The sequence below is a fragment of the Cynocephalus volans genome, chromosome 2, assembly GCF_027409185.1.
Source record: "Cynocephalus volans isolate mCynVol1 chromosome 2, mCynVol1.pri, whole genome shotgun sequence".
Lineage (NCBI taxonomy): Eukaryota > Metazoa > Chordata > Mammalia > Dermoptera > Cynocephalidae > Cynocephalus > Cynocephalus volans.
In genome coordinates, this window is record NC_084461.1 from 43,617,530 (window position 1) to 43,625,564 (window position 8,035).

Below are 8,035 nucleotides of genomic sequence, written 5' to 3' on the forward strand. Positions count from 1 at the left end.
TATTATATATAGTACAACATTTATTTTATACCATTATAAATCTGAAAATTCATAGCTAATAAAAGGTATGCATTTAAATTTTCAAAAAATTCAAGTCAATGTTAATTTCATGAGGATGAAACTTCTGCTTCTCATGTTTCAAGACTTGAGCAATGTCCATCATTTGCACCCTATGCTATCCCTGATCTTAACTCTTGTATCGGCCCACAGAGGACCAGTGTGGTTGGATTCTCAGTTGCCACAGGCCCTCTTGCCTCCCTCAGTGATTATCATGCTAGCTTTTTACTTGCTTCTCTGCCAAACACCGTCTCTATCTTTTTGTGGGCAATTAGTGGCCCTCTCCATGGAAAAACCAAGCAATAGCAGCAGCAGCAGCAGCAGCAAACTACAGACATTCACTTTCCCAGTAAAACTACTATGGTTTATTAAAGTATCAGAGCTCAGATGGTGCTAATAAAATACAAACTATAGAAGTAGAAGTCTAGATTTAGAGAAAAACATCATTTTTAAGCAACCATACTAAGATTTATTTTGAGCTTATTGTATGGTAGATGTTGTCAGGAGTATTTCATATGTTATCACTTTGAATCTACACAATTCTATAGGTAGAATTACTACCATTTTTCATGTGTTTTTATGTAATTAGAATATGTTAAAATGTACTAAACTTTTCAAAGATAACAAAATTAGAAATTGTTGGAATTGGTATTCCAATTCAGGTTCATCTAAATTCAGAGCTCATCCATTGTTACAGTGGCATGTGCCTGAAATATATATATAATGTGTATGATATATATGTATATATATATATATAGTGTATGAGATATGTCTTAAAATACTAGAATGTAAGCCTCGAGAAACGTATTTCAGCAACAAATGCATCTAAATAAGGTGGAAAATTTCAAAATTGCAATATGGGCACAGTTTCAACATGGGGAGCAACTTAGGTATGAATAGAACATTAAACCTGATCTCAGGAGAGCAAACTTTTTGTCTCATACCTATCCAAATCACTAAATTGATTTGGCTTCTGTCGGTATGAGAATTCTACCTATCAGAGAGATAATAATACTTGTCTCATCTGTGTTAATTCAGGGAAAGACATAGAATAATCAGTAAAACTCCTCTTTCTAAATATAAGCATTCTATCTACTAAGTGACCTTTTTAAAACTACACGCAATATTATAAAAATGGTAGGGTTTTATTAGAACCATTTAAATATTATTGCCAACAAAGTATTAAATATGGATTAATCAATTAAATGTTGCATAAAAAGTAAGGAATCAGGGAAGAAAGAAATATACTGAATGATTCCTGTCCTTAAGACTCTGATAATGTAGTAAAAAAGATGAAAAAAATACAAAAATTAATAGCAAATATTTGATGAACTGATTTGAATACAAGGAATGATATGGGAAATGGGAAAGAAATCCATAAGTGAGAGGATGACTCTTAAGTCTTTGTGGCAATGGTAATGGAGGAGCTTGACCTTTGAAATGAAGAAGGATTTGGATGAGTAAAATGAAATGTAATTATTCTTTCTGATTCTCTGTTATAGGCAGCTGGGATCTTCATACATTAATCTCCTTGCCTGCCTTCACTTACAGAATAGCAAGCATAGTGCACCAAGGTTAGTCTTTGGCCACAGAGTTTGCATCTTTTTTCCCACCATTTATTAGAACCATGGCTTTGGGTTACTTACTCAATCTCTCTGAAATTTATCTTTAAAATAATAATAATATTAGTTAGTTGTGTTGTTGGGGAATTAATGACAATTATAGCTAATCCATATCACATGCTAAATAAATGACAGTTATTGTACTATTTTAAATGCAGTATCCCATTTGCCTCTCAGGAAAACACCCACATAATACCGTTATCCTTATTTAAACATAACAAATATGAATTTCACAGAAATTAAATGTGGCCCAGAGTCATCTAGATTTGGGATTAGGCACTAGATAGGCACTTTAATTACAGAGGCTGCATATTTAACACTTACATTATCCTCAAATACTGAGATACTGTTTAAAGTGTAGTAGGTACAGAAAATAATAAATGTTGGCAAGAGTATGGAGAAACCGGAACCCTTGTTCACTGTTGGTAAGAATGAGAAATGATGCAGCCTCTATGGAAAACCATATGGTGGCTCCTCAAAAAGTTAAAAACAGAATTATCAGATGATACAGCAATTCATTCTACTTCTGGGTATACATTCAAAAGAATTGAAAGCAGGGGCTTGAAGAGGTATTTCTACACCGAAAAGCGAAAGCAACCCAAGTGTCCATCAATTCATGAATGAATAAACAAAATGTGGTATATACATACAATGGAATATTATTCAGCCTTAGACAGGAAGAAAAGTTTGATAAAGGCTGCAACATGGATGAACCTTGATGACACTTTGCTAAATGATATAAGCCAGTCACAAAAGGACAAATACTGTATGGTTCCACTTATAGGAGTAGAAGGTCCTAGAGTAGTCAGTCACAGAGACAGAAAATTCAGTGCTGGCTGCTAGAGGCTGGAGGAAAAGACAAAGTGGAAGTTATTTACCAGGTAGAGAATTCAAGTTTCACAAAACAAATATAGCATCCTACGGATAGATGGTGATGATCGTAGCACAACAATGCAAATGGACTTAATGTCACCAAACAGTGTACTTTAAAGTATAATTAAAAATTACAAATTCTATGTTATGCATATTTTATCAAAATTAAAAGAAAAGAAAAGAAACCTCAACCAAACCATTAAAAAAAAAAGTATGGTGTGTATGTTTGTATGTGTTTGGGCAAGTGTGTGTTTGTCTGTATCTGTGATGGGAGACGAGTAAGATAATGGTCACTTGTGTGTGTGTGTGTGTGTGTGTGTGTGTGTGTGTGTGTGTGTGTGTGTGGTAAAAGGAGGAAAAAAAAGAGACCATTGGTAATATTAGTTAAAGTTTGCCGATTACAATTTTTTAGTAACTTAAACTTTCCATTTTTATAATAAATTGTATAAAAAGCCAAAATCACCTACAAATTGCAATTTGAGTTATTTTTATGAAAAATGTAATTGGGCCAGGCTCAATGCTGACATCTTTTAATTAACTAATCACGATTTTTGGAACACTAGTCCATGCTGCTTTATAAATCAGCACTGAACTGAAAGGCAGGTCACAGAAACTCAGTCCACAGACTCTGTAATCTGTACTTTAATTGCTGAGCTATCTTTTTCTTTAAAGTTGTAATTCCCCAATTTTGGATATCACAGTAAATGTGACACAAAAGATAGCATCTTAACATGGTGTTACTTAACAAAGATGTCTGTCATTTCTGTCACATGAAAATCCTGTCAGGAACCACACTTGCATTTTCCTGTTGCCATAGATACCACTTTTCTTCTGTGATCAAAAGTAAAAAAAAAGCAGCTCAGTGTCATAATTCAAATATAAAGAATGGAAACCACTTCTGAAATGTATACGACGACTCAGGAGCAAGTCACTTCTCATTGGTATTTCAGTTACACAAAGTGAATTTCTAGATCAATACTTGCTTGGGCTGTGGAGAATCTGAAAAATAGAATACTAATAATGCAAAAGTGAATTGGTCCATAAAACAGCAATATCTATTGAATCCACATATTGCTTCTGGATTCCTTTTTTCATCTATTATTAAAAGAAAGTACTTGGGAACTCATATTCAAGTTTCAAAACTTAGGCCAGAAAAATCTAATTATTTAATGTAGTTTAAACGATAATAAAAGAGAGAGCAAACCTGATATGTAGTATTATCGTGGTTATTTTATACTGAAGTGTACTTAATTTTATCCTGAGGAATGGTACTCAGAGATTATCTATTAATTTAAGGGCATATTAATATATGCTGTATATTGAAGACCTGGGAAATTTGAAGGGCAAAATTATCGAAATGAAAATTAAAGTGATGGAAATAATGACATGACTGAAAGTCACCTGTACAGCAATCAACAACAATGCTCAGGAAAAGAGTAACCCTCACAGGCTACTCTAGTAAACTAGCCATTGTGGAGTTTTGCCAAGCCTGTGGCAGCAAATTGTCTAAATTTCTATGGTCTCTTGGAACAGCCTCTGGGTACAGAAGAGTGAAGGGAGATCTGAGAATCTATTCTGGACTGCCTTGGAGGTACTCCAGAATACTGTAGGGATTGAAAATGCAGATTTGTTCCCCTTGTCTTCCTGGTGGGCCTTATTCATAGAACCATACAATAAATTTGAATTCAATACTCTCCCAGTCTAAGTAAAAAAGCTAATCAACATAATGAGCCACTAAAATAAATATTCACATGATAACTTTTCCAGAAAACTGTTCGTTTTTTATGCAAAGAGGTAACTGGGAACAGACTGTTAAACTGTTACATTTACTAATGAAATCATCATTACTTTGAATTCAATAACATTTGCAGGACCAAAATTCCTTCATAATTTATTATTACAATTACAGGGCAGCAATAGGTGAGATAGCTAAGCAAGTTAGTTTAGAGTTAGATAGAACTGGCCTCTGTCACTCACTAGCATGGGACTTTGAATAACATTAACCTCTCTAAATCCCAATTTCCTCATCCACATAATGGCGATAATAATAATATCCACCTGGCGAGTGTATAACAAAGTTTAAAAAGATAATATAAAGTACTTAATGAAATGCCAACCACATAGGAAAGGCTCACAGAAAATATTTTAAAAATGACATTTAGTGACATAAAAATAGCTATATAGAGATATGAGACATACCATGTTGTTTGATGGAAGTATAGATTTTGTAAAGAAGATTATTTTTTTTCCATATTACATTTTAATTTTGATTTTAGCACAATTTCAAACTAAACACTAACAGGATATATTTAGAAATTTACGGAGGTCATTTGGAAGAATAAGTGAGATCCAATAGAAAGAATATTAATAATTTTATAGAAAGAATATTAATAATTCTATAGTTTTTAAGATTTACTAACAAAAATCTAAACCATATGGTTCTGTTGCAAGAATTACTAGGAGGCTCAATAGATGACTGTAAAGTCAGAAATAGGTTCCAGCATATATAACACTTTGCTATGATAAAAATATTATATAAAAATCACTGGAGAAGTAAATGCTTATACTCTAAATGATTTCAGAACTATTGTGTTAACTGCTCTGGAATGAAAAACTAGACTTTATTACATATCTTAGAAAAATGCACAGATGTGTTGAAACATTAGATGTAAAAATTAAACCATTCAAAAGATCTAGAAGAAATATTACGTGAATATCAATATTCCTAGGTGAATACCAATATATCAGTATATATACATCTCTAAGTGCATGGAACCATTGTAGAATTCTCAGAGGAAAAGTTGTATTGATGTAAATAAATATTTGAAATGTTACTTAGTAATAATTTCATAACAAAATGTATAAGGTAAATGACAAAATGAGATACAATGTTTACAACAAATATTATTACACAAAGATCACTTTCAAGTCAAATAAGCAAGTCATTTCTATTTATCACAGTAGAAAAAATGTCCCAAATCATTTGTGCACTTTAGAGCCAAAGAAACACAAATGGTCCCTAACAAAAAAAGGTTTTACACCACCAATAATCAAGTGATACAAAATTTTAGAAGATACCATAAAACTGGCAAATATGAAATACTTCTGAACACAGAGATTGATATAGGGGCATGAGGAGTTTCATAAGGTACTTACCGAAGTATAAATTGGCAGTCTTTTGGGAAAGCAATTTGGAAAAGTAATTTGGAAAAGCAGAGCTTTCATTTTTTTCATTTTCTTTTTCTCATAATAATTGCTGCTAGCAGTCTATCCTGAGGAAATGGGAAATAAACATATATGTAGGAAAATTTTTATCGCAGTGCTTATATGATTATAGCAAGCAATCTAATGATCAATATGATCAAAAATTTAAATAAATAATACTTTCATTAATTAGATTATTATCCATTCAAATTATTTTTAAAAGTCTGCAATGACTTTAAAGATGAAACAAAAAAACCTATTGTTGTACTTACTTTATTAAGTATATAATATCTCTAGAAGGATACACAAGAAACTGATAACAGTGTGCCTCTGAGGAGGAAACTCAGAGACTGGGGCATAGGAGTAGAAGAGATAAGTTTTCATTTCAAATTTTTAACCATAGAAATGTATAATATATCATCAAATGTATAATTAAAACTTTAAAATAATTTTTAAACACACACACAAAAAACGACACTAAAAATGCTTGAAGTATATTAAATGTGACAAAACAAGTTTTGTAAGCATATAATTTGAATTGTATATAAACAAATATGTATATTCTACGCTTGTGTGTATATTCTTGAAATAAATCCAATTAGAGAAATAGCAATATAATTGTGCAATAGTGGTGAAAATACATCTCAACTTCTCTATACATTTTTGTGCTTGCCTGATTTCTTTTTTTTTAATTTTATGTTACTATGGTAAGAACATTTAACACGAGATCTTTCTTATGAAATTGTTAAGTGTACAGTACCGCACTGTTACCTATATGAACAGTGTTGTACAGCAGATCTCTAGAACTTCCTCATTTTGCATAACTGAAACTTCGTGTTCATCAATGAGCAACTCATTTGCCCTTCCTCCCAGCCCCTGGCAACCACCATTCTACCCTCTGATTTTATGAATGGACTATTTTAGAACCTTCTTATTGGTGTCAAAAATACAATAGCTTCACAGGAAAAGAACATCAGGAATTAGGCTGACTGACATCAATAGACCCCAAGGCAACCCTCTTGGAGGCATAAAATTCTGAGACGCTGCATAATGGCTGTATCCTTCTCTTGCCAGCAGTGTATATTGACACTGTCTTGGCACTGTGTAACAAAACAAAAATATCAGAAGATTCTCTTTTAAACAAAACAAAATGAAAATATCTGAAGATTTCTTCAGTAAATAGAAAATTGTGGGGTTTTTTTTGGGGGGGAGAGGGTATTTCTGGCAGCTGGCCAGTAGTGAGATCCGAACCTTTGACCTTTGTTGTTAGCAACATCATGTTCTAACCAACAGAGCAAATGGGGGCCGGTCCAGAAAGCTGTGTCTTAAATAGCATAAACATTAAGAACATTAAAAAAAAAAACTTGCATAACAGAGGGAGGGAAAGTCCAACCACCCTGGGTAACTACTTTAAGCCATTAGGGGATATTCATTCCCTTTTGGTGATTTGTTTAGAAATCAGCTTGTGACCCAATTCTAGCTTAAGTCACATGAAACAAAATCAGCTTTGGGCGGAGGGAGTGTAATAGATGGATTATTTTTCAGTAAATATTCACTACCTTCCTCTTCTTTCTGTGAGTGGAGTTTAGTTCCCCACCCCACTTGTGTCGGGCTTGGCTATGTAACGTGTTTGGGCCAATGGAATGTTAAGTGATGGGAAATCACAGGACTTCAATGTGCTCGCACAACGTTACTTGGCTCTTGCCTTCTGTAGATCCACCATCAAAAGAGATATTCTTAGTAGTTGCTGCCCTTTTGCACATGCCCCGAAGCAGCACATGTAAAGCAGATTAGAACCCAACCCACTGCCTGATTTCTTACAATATGTATTTTAGAGAGTAATATGTGTCAAGCACCTTAAGCATTTCACATTTCAAATAATATAAGCCTCAAAACCACCCTCCCTTGGTAGATTTTATTTTCTTCATTATTCAGATGGAGAAACTGAGGCACAGACAATAATTTGCCTGAGACCATAAAGCAAAAATGTGGCAGAATGACATTCTGAATCCAAGGCTTATGAACTTATTCTAACTCACTAAGTTATAGCAGTCATTATTTGTGTATACCTTTTATAACACTAAGAAACAAATTAATAAATAAAATACTTAACACATCACACTAAGAAATGAATTGTACTTAACACCAAAGTTCAATAGAATATTCAGCCTCAAGCCACCCTAAAACATTGGAATTTTATAATTGAAGCCTTATGGGCATTTCTCAGGTTTTACACTTTTTCCTCAGAGAAAAATAACAAGTTGTAGTGTTGTTATTGA